Source organism: Magnolia sinica, chromosome 5, assembly GCF_029962835.1.
Source record: "Magnolia sinica isolate HGM2019 chromosome 5, MsV1, whole genome shotgun sequence".
Classification (NCBI taxonomy): domain Eukaryota; kingdom Viridiplantae; phylum Streptophyta; class Magnoliopsida; order Magnoliales; family Magnoliaceae; genus Magnolia; species Magnolia sinica.
In genome coordinates, this window is record NC_080577.1 from 36,410,954 (window position 1) to 36,424,747 (window position 13,794).

Below are 13,794 nucleotides of genomic sequence, written 5' to 3' on the forward strand. Positions count from 1 at the left end.
ATTTCCCTTTGGTCCACATCCAATTACATTTATGAAGGTAATCATTCATGATAATGAAATTAAATATATCTATTATTCAATTTGAAATAAAGTTCAACCAATAATCAAATGCCCTCTCAATGGGAGCTTATTACATTATCGATTTTTTTTGTAGCGGAAATATAAGTAAATGGATTGTAAACTATCTTCCTTATTCAATCAGTGTAATCCTCCATCGAAAGCTGGTCCCCTAGATCTTCAACCTCTACATCATCTATATTATCTGTATAATTGGAGAGGGTTAATGCCCTTGTAATGACTGGAAAAATTTTGTGCCAAGACCCGAGTACTACCTTTATTTTTCCTTAGAAGCTTATTGTGGGTTATTTAGCGCTTAGCTCGATTGCTTATGAAATTTGCATCAATTGCTTTAAATTGGATCTGCATGACTCAAAACCTGTATAATCATTAGCGCTATGTTACTCTGAAATCTGGGATTCATTGCTAAATCCAGTTGCTCTTGGAAATTTTTGGAAGCTTTGGATCGGACCTGGACCGTGCGTCGAAAGTCTGATAGCGATGATCTTAGGCTGTATTGGTCACCATGTTGGACTTGGCCATCACCTCAAAAATCAAGTCCAGATGATGTTCTGGGTCGATTTGTTTGAGTCCGGAGGGAAGAGTGTGAGAACGGTGAGAAATTAATATGCTTTTATGAAATCTGAGTCGTGTCGCTTGCGTGACGATTTTAAGCAATCTGACCGTTGGATTCTAACCCAATTTCACCCTCGGATCAGGGAAGATGGCCCAGGCATGTCATAGTGCTTGTGGACCTGATCGAGTTTCGGTGACCGTTGAATTGTGTGTGGTCCGCCGCGGCTGATCTGTAGATCCAATCGGTATGAAAACTCAGCCTGACCTAGATCCATGGTTAGTGAGCTTAAGTCCGACCTCTCGTGGAAAAAGGCCCACCGGAAGTGCTCCGTTGGATCGAGAGAAGCCTGTTTTAGTTATAACCTAAGTATACCTTGGCCCTGGGGTTATTTTCATCAATGTTAGGCCTATATATAGACCTTAAAACCTTAACTCTCTTTTCCATACGAATTTCCTAACCCTAGCTAAGAAAGAGAGAGGAAAAGAGAGGGAGAAAGTGAGAGAGAAGTTGGTGAATCATCTTGGATTCTTTCCTGTTCTTCTACATCCTTAAATCATTACCTTTGAATCATTTTTCCGGCGATTCTAAGTTCATCCTTGGGTAAGTTAACCTAACCATAATCTGTTTTAGAGCTTCGAAGAGTCTATGTGTTGTTGTAGCTCATTTCTACTCTTGCCTTAGGTTATCCTGTCGCCGTTGACGAAGACATATCGTCTGAATCAGTTCGGTGTTCTATTTCTGGTTTAAGGTGCGGACTTTAATCGTATAGGTTATGGTTTTCAAGGCTTTCAATGCCAGCTAATGGTTTATTCTTGTTATGAATGAGATTTTACATGCCAAATGCTATGTTTATTTTGCGTTCCTGATATGCATGTGATATATTGAGATTTGTGTATTCTGTGTATATGTAGGAACTACCGTATACGTATAAAATATGCACATGTGTTTGCCATGATTATTTGTCGTGTATGTATGTTAGATGTATGTGTGACAACACCTTGGCAAAAGGAATTGTCCAAATGCGTGTATTTCAACATACGTCATGTATGTTGACCTAGGTATTCTAAGTGTTTGTAGAAATGTCTGAATGATCTAAAGTGTAATATATTTACCTAATTGCGGGCGTTGAGAAGCGATTCTCAACACTCCTATTGATGTGTATGATTTACCGCATGCAAGTCATATTCCTTGTTGTTTAAGTTCAAGTATTACTTATGCGAGAATCCATGTTAAGTTGATACTCTTCAAATGCTTACATACCACATGATTTGAGTTGTTGTTCCATTACTATTCTAGATTGTTGATATGAATATCTGTTGTGGTGGAATGTGTTTGGGACTATGAATAGTCCAGGAAATCGGTAATCAGCCTTGAGATAGTGGCTGAGGTTGCTTTCGCCACATAGGACGTGATTAGACGAACCCGAGTCGTATTAGAGTTGTCGGCAGTGGTTTGGCCACACGGAGTGTTTGCGCACTCTATGTCGTTCAACCCAACGTGCGCTCATGCTAGTCGAGTTCGTCAAGTAACCCGATTGTCTGATGTATGTTCACCATGTATTGACGTTATTGTTTGAATCTAGGGTACCAAACTTACCGATGAAATCCTGTTAACCGTTGTACCTTGATCCGCTAAGACTCATGAGCTGAACATGGTGGTATGGGACACCGTGGTCGAGCTGTCGGCCTACGCTGAGGTGACGAGCCTCCCCGTAGTGACCAGTGAGCAACCAAACTCGTGAGCCGATTATGGTGGTATGGGACACTATATTCGTGCTATCGGCCTACATTGATTGGTGACGAGCCCTTTGTAGTGACCTCGAGCATACCTGGATACCGCATTGAGGTGACGAGCCTTATTGTAGTAATGAAGGTATGATAGGCGTGCATTGATTGGTGACGAGCCCTTTGCAACGACCTGAAACCATATGATCGTATGAGATTGTCTGAGACTGACGACCCTAGAATGGATCAGTGTTTGGATGGTGATATGAGGAAGGTACCTTAGCTTCCCAATCCTGCTGTATGAAAAGGACTAATAACAACTTGGTAATCATGTTTATGCACCGCATTTGCATGTGCCTGGAAGAGGTAGCATACTTTGAGGTGATGTCATGCGTAACGTAAGATGAAGACGCTGAGGGTGTACGCGTGAGGGCATGCATCATTCTTCATGCATCCTTGCATTAACAAGAATACTTAGGACATGTTTGATTATTCTGCTTTATCATTACTGCTTGATTGAATTGATAACATGTTAACCTTTGCTATATTGTTCCACTGAGTTGATCACTCACTCCCACGTTCTGGGGCGGTGTTAAACACCCACCAGACTCTATCTTAGTTGCTGATGTTAAAGATGTTGATGCGACCTCTGAGGCAGAGTAGGAGATCGAGGATGATGAGGCTGCATTTTCTTTCATGCAGTTTTCAGGCGGGTTCTAGTGAGCCTTGTTCTGATGCGTGGGATTCTGGGATTTCTTTTTAGGAATAGATGATGTCATTTGATACTTGTAATATTTTGATAGTAACACTTGTAAGTACGACCTGGTATGTATATGTATTTCAGGGATTTGCACATGTTCACATATGATTCTATAAGTCTTCCGCTTGCGTTCTTCACTTATCCCTGAATTATATTTATAGTTTGGCTTAATCTATTCCATGTTTTATGCACTTATACAGACAACATACATCCATCATTCGATATGTTGCATAAGTGATGTGCTGAGTTATGCTCGACCCCCGAATTTTAGGGCGTTACAGCCCTACTCATAGTGGTGGTTATCCTTTAAGATTAACAATAATTTAAGAGATTTATAAAAGAAATACAAGATTTTTGATACGTCTCGTACTCCACAACTATGAGAGGTATCAATATGCACAAGCAACCTACATGAGATGCATGCATAGCAAAGTATAGGCGGTTCATCACACTTAGCGATCACCACAATGTGAAAAATGATTTAGATTTATCTGGCTCGCCCCACATCCCATTCTAAGGAGATTCGTCGGCGTGTCCCACGTTAACATCGCTTTATGCGGTTACCTCAAGACAACGGAATACATGACTGGATGAATTACGTGACACGATTTGTTCATGGAGCGACTATTTACGACATCCAATCCCTAAGGTGATGTAACACATATTGCGAATTACTTACATTGATTTGTGCACCACTACCCATTATACATGGAATTACGTGTCACCCCAAGGACCACTACCTGAACCGCATTACGTCCATGATATTTATTTGATCACTAGGAGTGGGATTTCTGACATAATATTTGCGTGCAAGATAGTGATATAGTGTTTAAATTATGCATTAAGATTTGCAGGAATTTTAGAGACTCAAAGTATGTAAGATATGGACATGCAATTCAATTCAAAGTTTAAAGGAGAATGGTCCTTGCTTAAATTCAGGAAAGTCATATAGGATTAACATCATGCCTTAACCACTATTCCCTAAAAATAAATAGTTGGTGGGGGTACATTACGTATTCATAGTAGGGATTCAAAGCATGTGAGGGAACAAAATTTAAACTACGATTATCTCAAATTAGCATAAGCTTAAAGGAAATTTCTCACCTTGAGTTGTTCGATCGCCTACTAGTAAGGTTAATGATCTAGGGGATTTTTAGCATTAATCCTGTTTCATGTAACCTACTCCACAGGATATGAATAGTTAGAATTTAGGGTCCAGTTATAGTTATACTAGGTTGTATCTAAGTTTAAAGATTCTGAAAGATATCTCGGCATTTTCCACAACTATTATCGTGAAAAGAAGGGGAAGGATTTGGAAAGGAAAAAGAGGATTTGGATTTAGACCTAGTCTGGATTTGGGTAACACTTCAGTGAATTGGTGAGATCATTGCTTCACTCTTCTTCTCCTTGTTGTTGGTGGTTTGTCGGAGCGAATCCGACAAAGTTTGACATCCGGCTTGCCTCCCTCGTTTCTTTCTTTCTTCTTGTTTCTTTCTTTCTTTCTTCTTCTTTCCTTCAGACACTTCTTACTTGAATTCCTTTCCTCTACTTTTTATACTGCTCAGTCCTAGCAGAGTAAGAGTTTGGAGTCGAACAGTTGTCACGCCCCAAAACTCAGAAACTGGGCTCACAAAATTTTCGATTGCCGAATCCGGGTCCGACAGCCTCCGTAGTACCTCATTCTCGGCTCCTGGCACCCATATGCCAGATTCCGACCCTGGGATCCTACAAGGAGGATTTTTAGTATGAGTTTTTTTGGTAAGGGAGCATAACCACAAGCATAACCATGTCACAAAAATATCATCACCACATATCCACTAATAAAAATCATTCGAGTATAATGCTGAAAGGGAAAATACATATATGAAATAAAAACTCCAAAGCTCTAGCACACGCTCCTATCTCAATGCTATTGCGACCTAACGTCACCTATATGCAACGGTTATACATAAGCTTACAAGAAGCTTAAAGGGTGGTGTATGTGTGTGCAATGCACGTGTCAAGCATATAATTATCAAAGTAAGCAGAAAATACTAGCAAGTCCATAATCGTTCGAGTACAAGGACATAATAAACTAAATATCATATGTTGATGATGCAATGCAATATGTAAATCCTGACGAGCCCATGAATACCATCAGCCTTATCTAGACCATGCAATGTAGAAACATAGTAAACCAAATGTCATATGCAGATGATGCAATGCAAAAGAAATGACAAAGCTTGAGTGTATAGTCAGGATGATAGTACGTGGTATCGCAAACTGTGGGTTTTATCACAAGGGACTTCTGTCCAAACTAGTCACATACCTAAATTTGGATAGCTAGACTCAATGTGGTAAACTCCTGATCTCAAGTTGGTCGCGTACCCAATCGAAATCATGGCCATTGCGAAGGTATACATAATGATTTAGTTGTGTACCACCAGCCCGAGTGGATAGTGAATGAATGAGTCAAATGTTGAGTACGCAACTCCTTAATAAGTCCACATATCAGTACCATACATCTCTGGGATATCATTGGGGTGTAGTACACTCCACACCAGACTTTCGCCCCATCGCGTGCAACCAAGTGAGTGGAAGAGACCTCACTACCTGCCTGGCCAGTAATCTGCCAATATCTACCGAGCACGTCGATAGCAGATCCATTTCTGAGCTAGTCAAACTCAGCATATATTTGCCCCCTACCCTCAGGCGAATAAGGCTACATCCCCTTCCAACCGACCACAACACAGTGAGAGACGCGGCCTACTGATATTCGTCACTCGGACGCTCATGTATCCACTCGGTCTAGACATTGGAGCATCTCCTAGCCACGGGGGTTTAGGAACTTTCACCCACGGACATCCAAAGTGCCCATATGTTGAGTCTTAAACATTTCTGGTGTCCCATCTAATCATCCACGATATGCATGTGAAGGCCACAACCCTGGTGTCACTAGGGCGTACAGTGATCATGTCACACAAAATACGAGATGCATGAGTTATACTATCCAATCATGCATCAAATCTGCGCGTACCGCACGATCATGTGGGGTAATTCCGTCGCACAGGGAGTCCCATAAACATCTCAGCCCAATGCTATGATCAATCACTCCTCATAACATGCATATAAATGATGTGTATGGGCATGTATCATGATGTTATACTAAGCATGTTCTTAGTGTGTCCTACTAGACTAAGTACACTAACATGATTATCAGATATAGTAGGTGATGATCAGCCTTAACCGATATGTCACTTACAAGAGTAGGGGCTGAACGATACACCCCACTAGACATATAGAAGTCTATATGGAATGGCCCATGTTAGACAATCATATCCTACTTAAGGTACTAGCATATCATATATCCTAAGGTGGGGTCCCCTACAAGGATGGTGGATCTAACCCACGAATCGAGATAAGCTTCAACAATGGATATACCAAATCTGATACCACATATCTATCCATCTATGGTAAGGGGTAATGATGTACTAAACAATGGATATACCAATCTGATACCACATATTCTGCCATCTACGGCAAGGGGTGATGATGTACTAAACAAATGATGGCCTAGATGATACACTAATGTTAAGTGTGTATTCAATAAGGTGAGTTCACAGGATGAGCTAACAGGGTGAACAATTGGGCTTTCTCAATCTCTTATTATGAATAATCTAGGCTTCCTTATGGGGCCTGATACATATATAAAGTGGGCTTGGTGGAGTTTATACATCTAGGACTATGTGTCCTTCTAAGCAATTGGGTAGCCTGCTCAACACCTAAATGGGCCTTGGGTAGGATCACTAAACTTGGGCAAAACATGTATCTAGGTGGGCCACGTTTCTATGGAAAGCCCGGTATGAACATAATGTGGGCTCCAAGGTTTGGACAATCCTACAGGGCATGGTGGGAAGCACCATTATCAATGGGGGGCCCAACGGTTTGAGTTAGCCTAATGGGTATTACTAATATAAGTGAGGATCCAACGGTTTAGGCTAGCCCAATAAGGTAAGGGTGGAAATGGGTTTAACAATGGGCCCTAGGGAAGTTTACAACAATGGACATTTAACCACCATTGTCCTAAGGTGCGGTCCATTTTGGATAGGAATCGGAATCACAACGGGGCCCTTGGCCCTTAAAATCTTTAAAAGGACAGATGGTCTGCATGTGTACCACATACATCATGGTGGGCCTGCATAAGGCGGTCCATTTAAATAAATGGATAGTGCACATACAACACACACATCATGGTGGGCCTCAACACATAATGGGCCTCACACATCACAATGGGCCTCATCACAATGGGCCTCACACATAAAAAATGGGCCCATCACATCTCAATGGGCCTCACACATCACAGTGGGCCTTAAGCATCACAATGGGGCACATACATCCCAATGGGCCACATACATCACAATGGGCCACATACATCTCAATGGGCCTCATGCATCACAATGGACCTCACATACAATAGGTGGGCCTCACATGCAGCAGGTGGGCCTCACATACAATAGGTGGGCCTACAAGATGGGCCCTGCCAGATGGGCAGCATAGATATAAAATACATACATCAGGCGGGCCAACTGTACGTCCAACTAATGGACGGTCTGGATAAAACACATCACGGTGGTCCTACTGTCGTTGGACGGTGTGGATCAAATACACATCATGGCGGACCTGCTACTGCTGGATGGTGCAGATACAACATATACATCAGGGTGGATCCCACCGGTCCCTGCTGGATGGTGGAGATACAACCTATACATTAAGGTAGGTCCCAACGTCCCCTGCTTTATGGTGGAGATACAACATATACATTAAGGTAGGTCCCACCGTCCCCTGCTGGACGATGGAGATACAACATATACATTAAGGTAGGTCCCACCACCCCCTCCTGGATGGTGGAGATACAACATATACATTAAGGTAGGTCCCACCGTCCAGCTGCTGGACGGTGTGAATGAAACATATACTTCAAGGTGGGTCCCACCGTCCACCTATTGGACGGTGCCGGATAAAACATACATCAGGTGGGGTCCACGTATGTGGCCCACTAGCTTGTATTAAGCTGATATTTGTGTTTTGCTTTCAACTAGGTCTGTCCAAAACGGACAGCGAGGTGGGCCCTGCTAGACAGGGCTGGACGCTGGATAGGATACACATCAAGGTGGGGTCCATGTGGGTGGGCCACCCCACTCTGTGATCAAGCTAATATTTGTGTTTTCCCTTCATTTAGGCCTACCCGAAAACAGGCAGCAAGGATGGAAGCAAGGTGGGTCCCGGTTGGACAACAATGACATCCCACCAATGGGACAGCGTGGATGAAACTCATGCATCAAGGTGGGCCATCAACAGGGGGAAATAGAGAGAGAGAGAGAGAGAGAGAGAGAGAGAGAGAGAACGTGTGTATGAGGGAGGAGCTTCTCCACTATGAGCTTGCCTCTAAACATTACAACACATACATCGAATGGGTCCCACCACATGTGGGCCCTCAAAACAGCTAATCAAGGTGGGGATACCATCCTCCCCAAAAAATCAAGGTCTAAATGACCTCTACAAATAGATTATCAAATAAACATCATAGTGGGGTCCATGGAGATTGACCCCATCATGGATTTACATATATGAATCATGGTGGGCCATTGGCCACACCTTAGGTCCCAAATAGGATCCATACCATTAATCGGTAGGCCCCACTTGGCCCATCATCAAAAACCACAATCTAATCCTATGAACAACCACCTATGGTCCTTCTTCGTGGCTCCTTGGACTCCTTAACTCCTAGGCTTTCTCTTTAATGGAGGATGATGAAGATTGAAGGGTTGGATGGTGAGATTTGGGGTAGGAAAGTGGGTCTTGATCTTGGGCTCTTTTCTCTCCTTAGGATTTTCTCTCTTGGTTTCTAGGGAAATGGAGAGAGAAATGAGATGGAATGAGTGAGGAATGGGTGTTGTAAGAAGAGGTGACATGGAGGGTATGGGCTTAGTTGACTTTTGGGGGCATGAGATGGCATAGGGTATGGGTTACCTTACATTGTTGATAAGAAAAGGGATGGGATAGGTATGGGTTGCTTGTCTTGTTGGTAAGAGAGGGATGGGCTAGTTAGGGGTTGTACTTGACTAGTGATGTGATAGGTTGGGTAGAGATTCCTCTCTCGGGATTCGTAACGCGTGGTGTTTCCTCAAAATATACATGGGTCCACTACTCCTAGCCTGGCTATCGCATTAGTGCGCAAGACGCGGCGACGGTGCAGTCACTAGGGTATAGGTTTCGAGTTGAGTCGACTCTGATTTACAGGATGCAACATGAGGTCATGCACAATCGCTGTCTATAGGTCGTGGGTCACCAAAATTTGATGGGGAGGATCATGGGAGTTGGTGGAATGGTATTGTACTAAGATATGGGCCTTACAACAGTTTTCTCATTTCCGCACTCTATTTGTGCAAGGGTTTCACAACTGATCGGCAGTGGATTTGAAATCACACCCACATTGTTACTTCTGGTTCAATCGGTTCTTTGGGGAGGCTTTCTTTGATGCAAGCCATCAGACAAACATCCCCGATTCTTTCCTAAATACCTGTCCTCGTTTCTGTCTCTCAGCGTTTGATCGAGCGAACAGTTGTTGATCTAATGGAAGGTTATTTCTCACATATTCCCGGTTTGAAATTTTTACCTTTGGATGGTCAGGGATTATTGTCTGACGATCTCTAGCCCACAGGGCTCGTGATCCAATCACGTCTCTCACAACTTTCAGAGATCTTGAGTGTGAGATTTCTGGTTTCATGTATCTTGTGAACGAAACTCTTGGTAGCATGTTTTGGCTCGAGGAGATCGGTGTGAACCAAAATCTTTGCTCTTCTTTTCTTCTCTCGGCCAATTAGGGTAAGGGTAGGATCGGAGTCCCTGTCCCTCAGTTCTGGACTGCCCAGATTGGATAGATTCGCCTGTGCAAGGACGTGTAAGGTCCCTGTTCTGTCATTCATTTTCTGGATAGTGTTTAGTTTGGTCGGATAGTGCCCACGCCTCTTTCGCTCTTTTATTGCGATCTGCTGTGTTTTAAGGTTGTGGGTGTGGGCCGCATCAGATGAACGGTTCGGATTTCTCGTCCCGTATGGGTAGTGGGTCCCATCTCCTTCTGCGGCTCGGGTTCGGTTTAAAAATTCGCAAGTGGTGCATAAGGAAACGGAAGGAGTTTTCCTTTCAAGAGAGTCCTGGTCAAACACTATTTGACCGACTCTTTAATCTGGTGTGTTAGGGGAGTACTTATGTGATGTGAATGCACACTACAAGTGTGGGGCTGTTGAGGGTCAAATATTGCATATTGGACCCTATTTATTACTTGGTTTTATGAAAATGTTAATGCTAAATGTTCTATTTTAATCATGCTTGTGTTGCAACGTGAATTTAAGTGCTTGAATTGAAAAGGACATTAAAAGCATGGATTTAACGCTCAAGAATCACCAAAGCCAAGAATGGATCTGATGAAACCAAGAATGAAGAATGCACATACTAAAGATCCAAGAAAAACAAGTCCAGAATGAAGAAAATAGGAGTTTTGAAGTGAAATTCAAAGATCCTCGACTAGTCCTGGCTTCGGCTTGACCAGTCCTGCGTACGCTCGACTGGTCCTGGCTCGAGCTGGCTGAGGAAGCTTAAGCTGGCCGAACCAAAAGTTAGGCTGGCCAAATTCTAGGCAAAATAAGTATAAAAACCCATAATGAAACAATTTTGAAAGCACCTAGTCCTAAGGTCTTTCTAGGATTTTATACTACCTGAGATATATCAAATATCTGATTCTCTTTGGCTTGAACTTAGTCTCGGACTTCATCTTAAATTTGAGCTCGATCTTTTCTTGAACATTAGCCGATCTTGAGCTTGATCTTTTCTTAAACATAGACCGATCTTGAGCTTGATCTTCTCTTGAACATAAACTGATCTTGAGCTTGATCTTCTCTTGAACATAGACCGATCTTTGAAGATCTACTTTGAAAGGGTTGTCTTTAAAAAATTTAACAACTTATGTGTGCTCAACATCCTAGCACTTATAAGCTAGCCTGAGTAAGTTTAGGTCAAATTCCAGCAATGCAAACTTTTGATTTTTAAGGGAATTCAGCCAGCCGAATTTGACCTCGGGCCGGTCGAATTTTGGATAGATCTTATCCCGCGCGATCTAATAGCCGTTGGAATGAATCCGGTGGAATCCAGCTAGCCGAAGCCTTTCTTAGACTAGCCGAATTTCCAATATCTTTGGCTATAAATAGAAGCTTTCTCTCATTATAAAGTACAATGAAAAATCACTCTAAACCTTCTGCCGAAGAGAGAGAAACTCAAGTCCTTGGCAAGCTATCAGTGTGGTATTTATAATTTATTTTTTAGCTTATTCAATTCCATTTTCTCAAGATCATTTCAACCTTATTTTAAAGATTATTCTATACTCTCTTTGAGATTTAAACAAAATTGAATTAAGTAGCATTTGGGTTTTTCATTTCTAAAATCTAGAGAACCCTATACTCTTTTTTTTTAAGCGAATATTGCCTCATCTACATTTAAAAAAAGTTCTTCTGCTACAAGCTTCTACTGCGTCTTCAAATATACATTTGAAGATAAGTATTTTACTACTTTATTTCATTTTAGGTTTGTCTACGATAGCCTGTGAAAATCTTAGGTGTTTTTGTTTGTGATAGTCCATCAAAATCACAAAAAGGGTTTTTATTTGTGATAGCCCGTCAAAATCACAAAAGGGGTTTTTATTGTGATAGCCTATGAAAATTACAATGAATTGTATTAGATTGTTAAGATGAACCTATGAAAACCTTATTTTAGTAAAAGCCAAAATTACGAGAGTAGTAATTTTTGGAGTAGAGTAGGTGTCATTGTTTTAAGCACCGAACCACTATAACTCATTGTACCTTGTGGTGAATGCTTTATTCTTTTGGTGGTGGATTTTATTTATTTTCATTCTTATGGTGAATGTTGTAATCATTTTATATTCTCTTGCTAGTTTGAAATATTGATTTTTAAGACATTCGTGAAATAAGGTTGTCCTGCCTAATATTTTAGGTGAAGGTTGTCCTATGAATCATTTAGAATCAAGGTTTCAATACTCAGGCGATTGAGATTTTTATATTCTATTTCGATTATTTGGCATTGTCCTATATCCCCCCCCCCTTTTCTAGGATATCACTAGATCTCCTTTTCAAATTTTCATAAGATGGCTCCACCTATCATGGTAAAAATAGAACAACTGTAGAGTTGGAATCGTCATTACCTGAATTCTAACCAGAATAACTGTAACCTTAAGGTAGGAGACTTCTGATAATGGAGACCAAAGTCCCAAGTCTTTTTAAGATACCTTAAGACCCTAAGTATCATTCTAATGTTCATTACTCAAGTTGTTAATATCTACTTTATTTACTAATCAATATCAAGTTAGGTGCAATTTATAGCATAAGCTGCCAATTACACTCACAGATTCTAACTGAAATACATTGTCACCAATATTTCATTCTATCTTATTAATAAGGTCATAAGGTGTACATGTATGTTTAAATTCAAAGCGATTATATTTCTCAATATCTTTTCTATGTAACGGGATTGAGTTAATGTTTTGCTAGTTACACTCCAAATGATTTAATTTCAAAGATGACGTTGGCATTTTTAAGGCCTTTCATGTTAAATCAAGAAGACAAAAAAAATAGTCTCATTAATGATGTTAATGTTTATACAAACTAATAGTAGATTACCTATGTATAGACAAATAAAAAATCTAAAATTTTCAAACACATTAGAATAAAGGCATATTTCAGTTTCATTAAATTTAATCCCACTAGACATCATAACTTGGTCAAACTTATCGTGCCACTACCTAGGAGCTTGTTTAAGTATGTACAAAAATCTTAACAGCATACACACCTTACGTTCTTGACCTAATTCCATGAACCATTCAGATTGTACCATATATATTTCTTTCTCTACTTTACAAAAAAATAGTTTTAATATCTATTTGGTAAATTAGAAGATTATTTATAAAAACAATGACAATTAAAATGCAAATTGATGTCATTTTTACATAGGGAAATAAGTATCAAAGTAATTGATGCATTTTTTCCTGCTTGAACCCCTTGGCTATTAACCTAGCCTTATATTTCTTAAATGAACCATCAGCCCTGCATTTCTTCTTAAATATTCATTGACAACTTAAAGGTTTTGCCTTATGAGGTAGGTCAACTAATTTTCATTTGTTATTAGATATGAGAGACTTTATTTCATCAGTGACTACTTTTCAAAAGATAATATCATGAGAGGACATAGCGTCCTCGAATATCACAAGTTCATCATTTATTTGAGCTTATAAAACATGAAAATTAATACATAGTTCTTGACAATCCTAAGTCATTTGCTTCTCCTAAGTTCATAATTAAACTCAAATTCATCTAAGTCTAAAGAATTTGAGCTAAAAGCCTTATTAATTCTCAATGAAGATGAACGCTCAATGGAATGACCCCATTGTTCCTCAATTTGTAGGAAAATCCATCTTTAAAAAATTCTACATCTCTAAACTCAATTATGATTATTTTGTCCAATGTTTAGGAATCCATACGCGTTATTAGGAGAGGCATAGCCTATAAGTACGCACTTAAAGTTTTCCTCCTAATTTGGGTATTTTAGGATTTGTTAGCCTAACATAAGCTAGA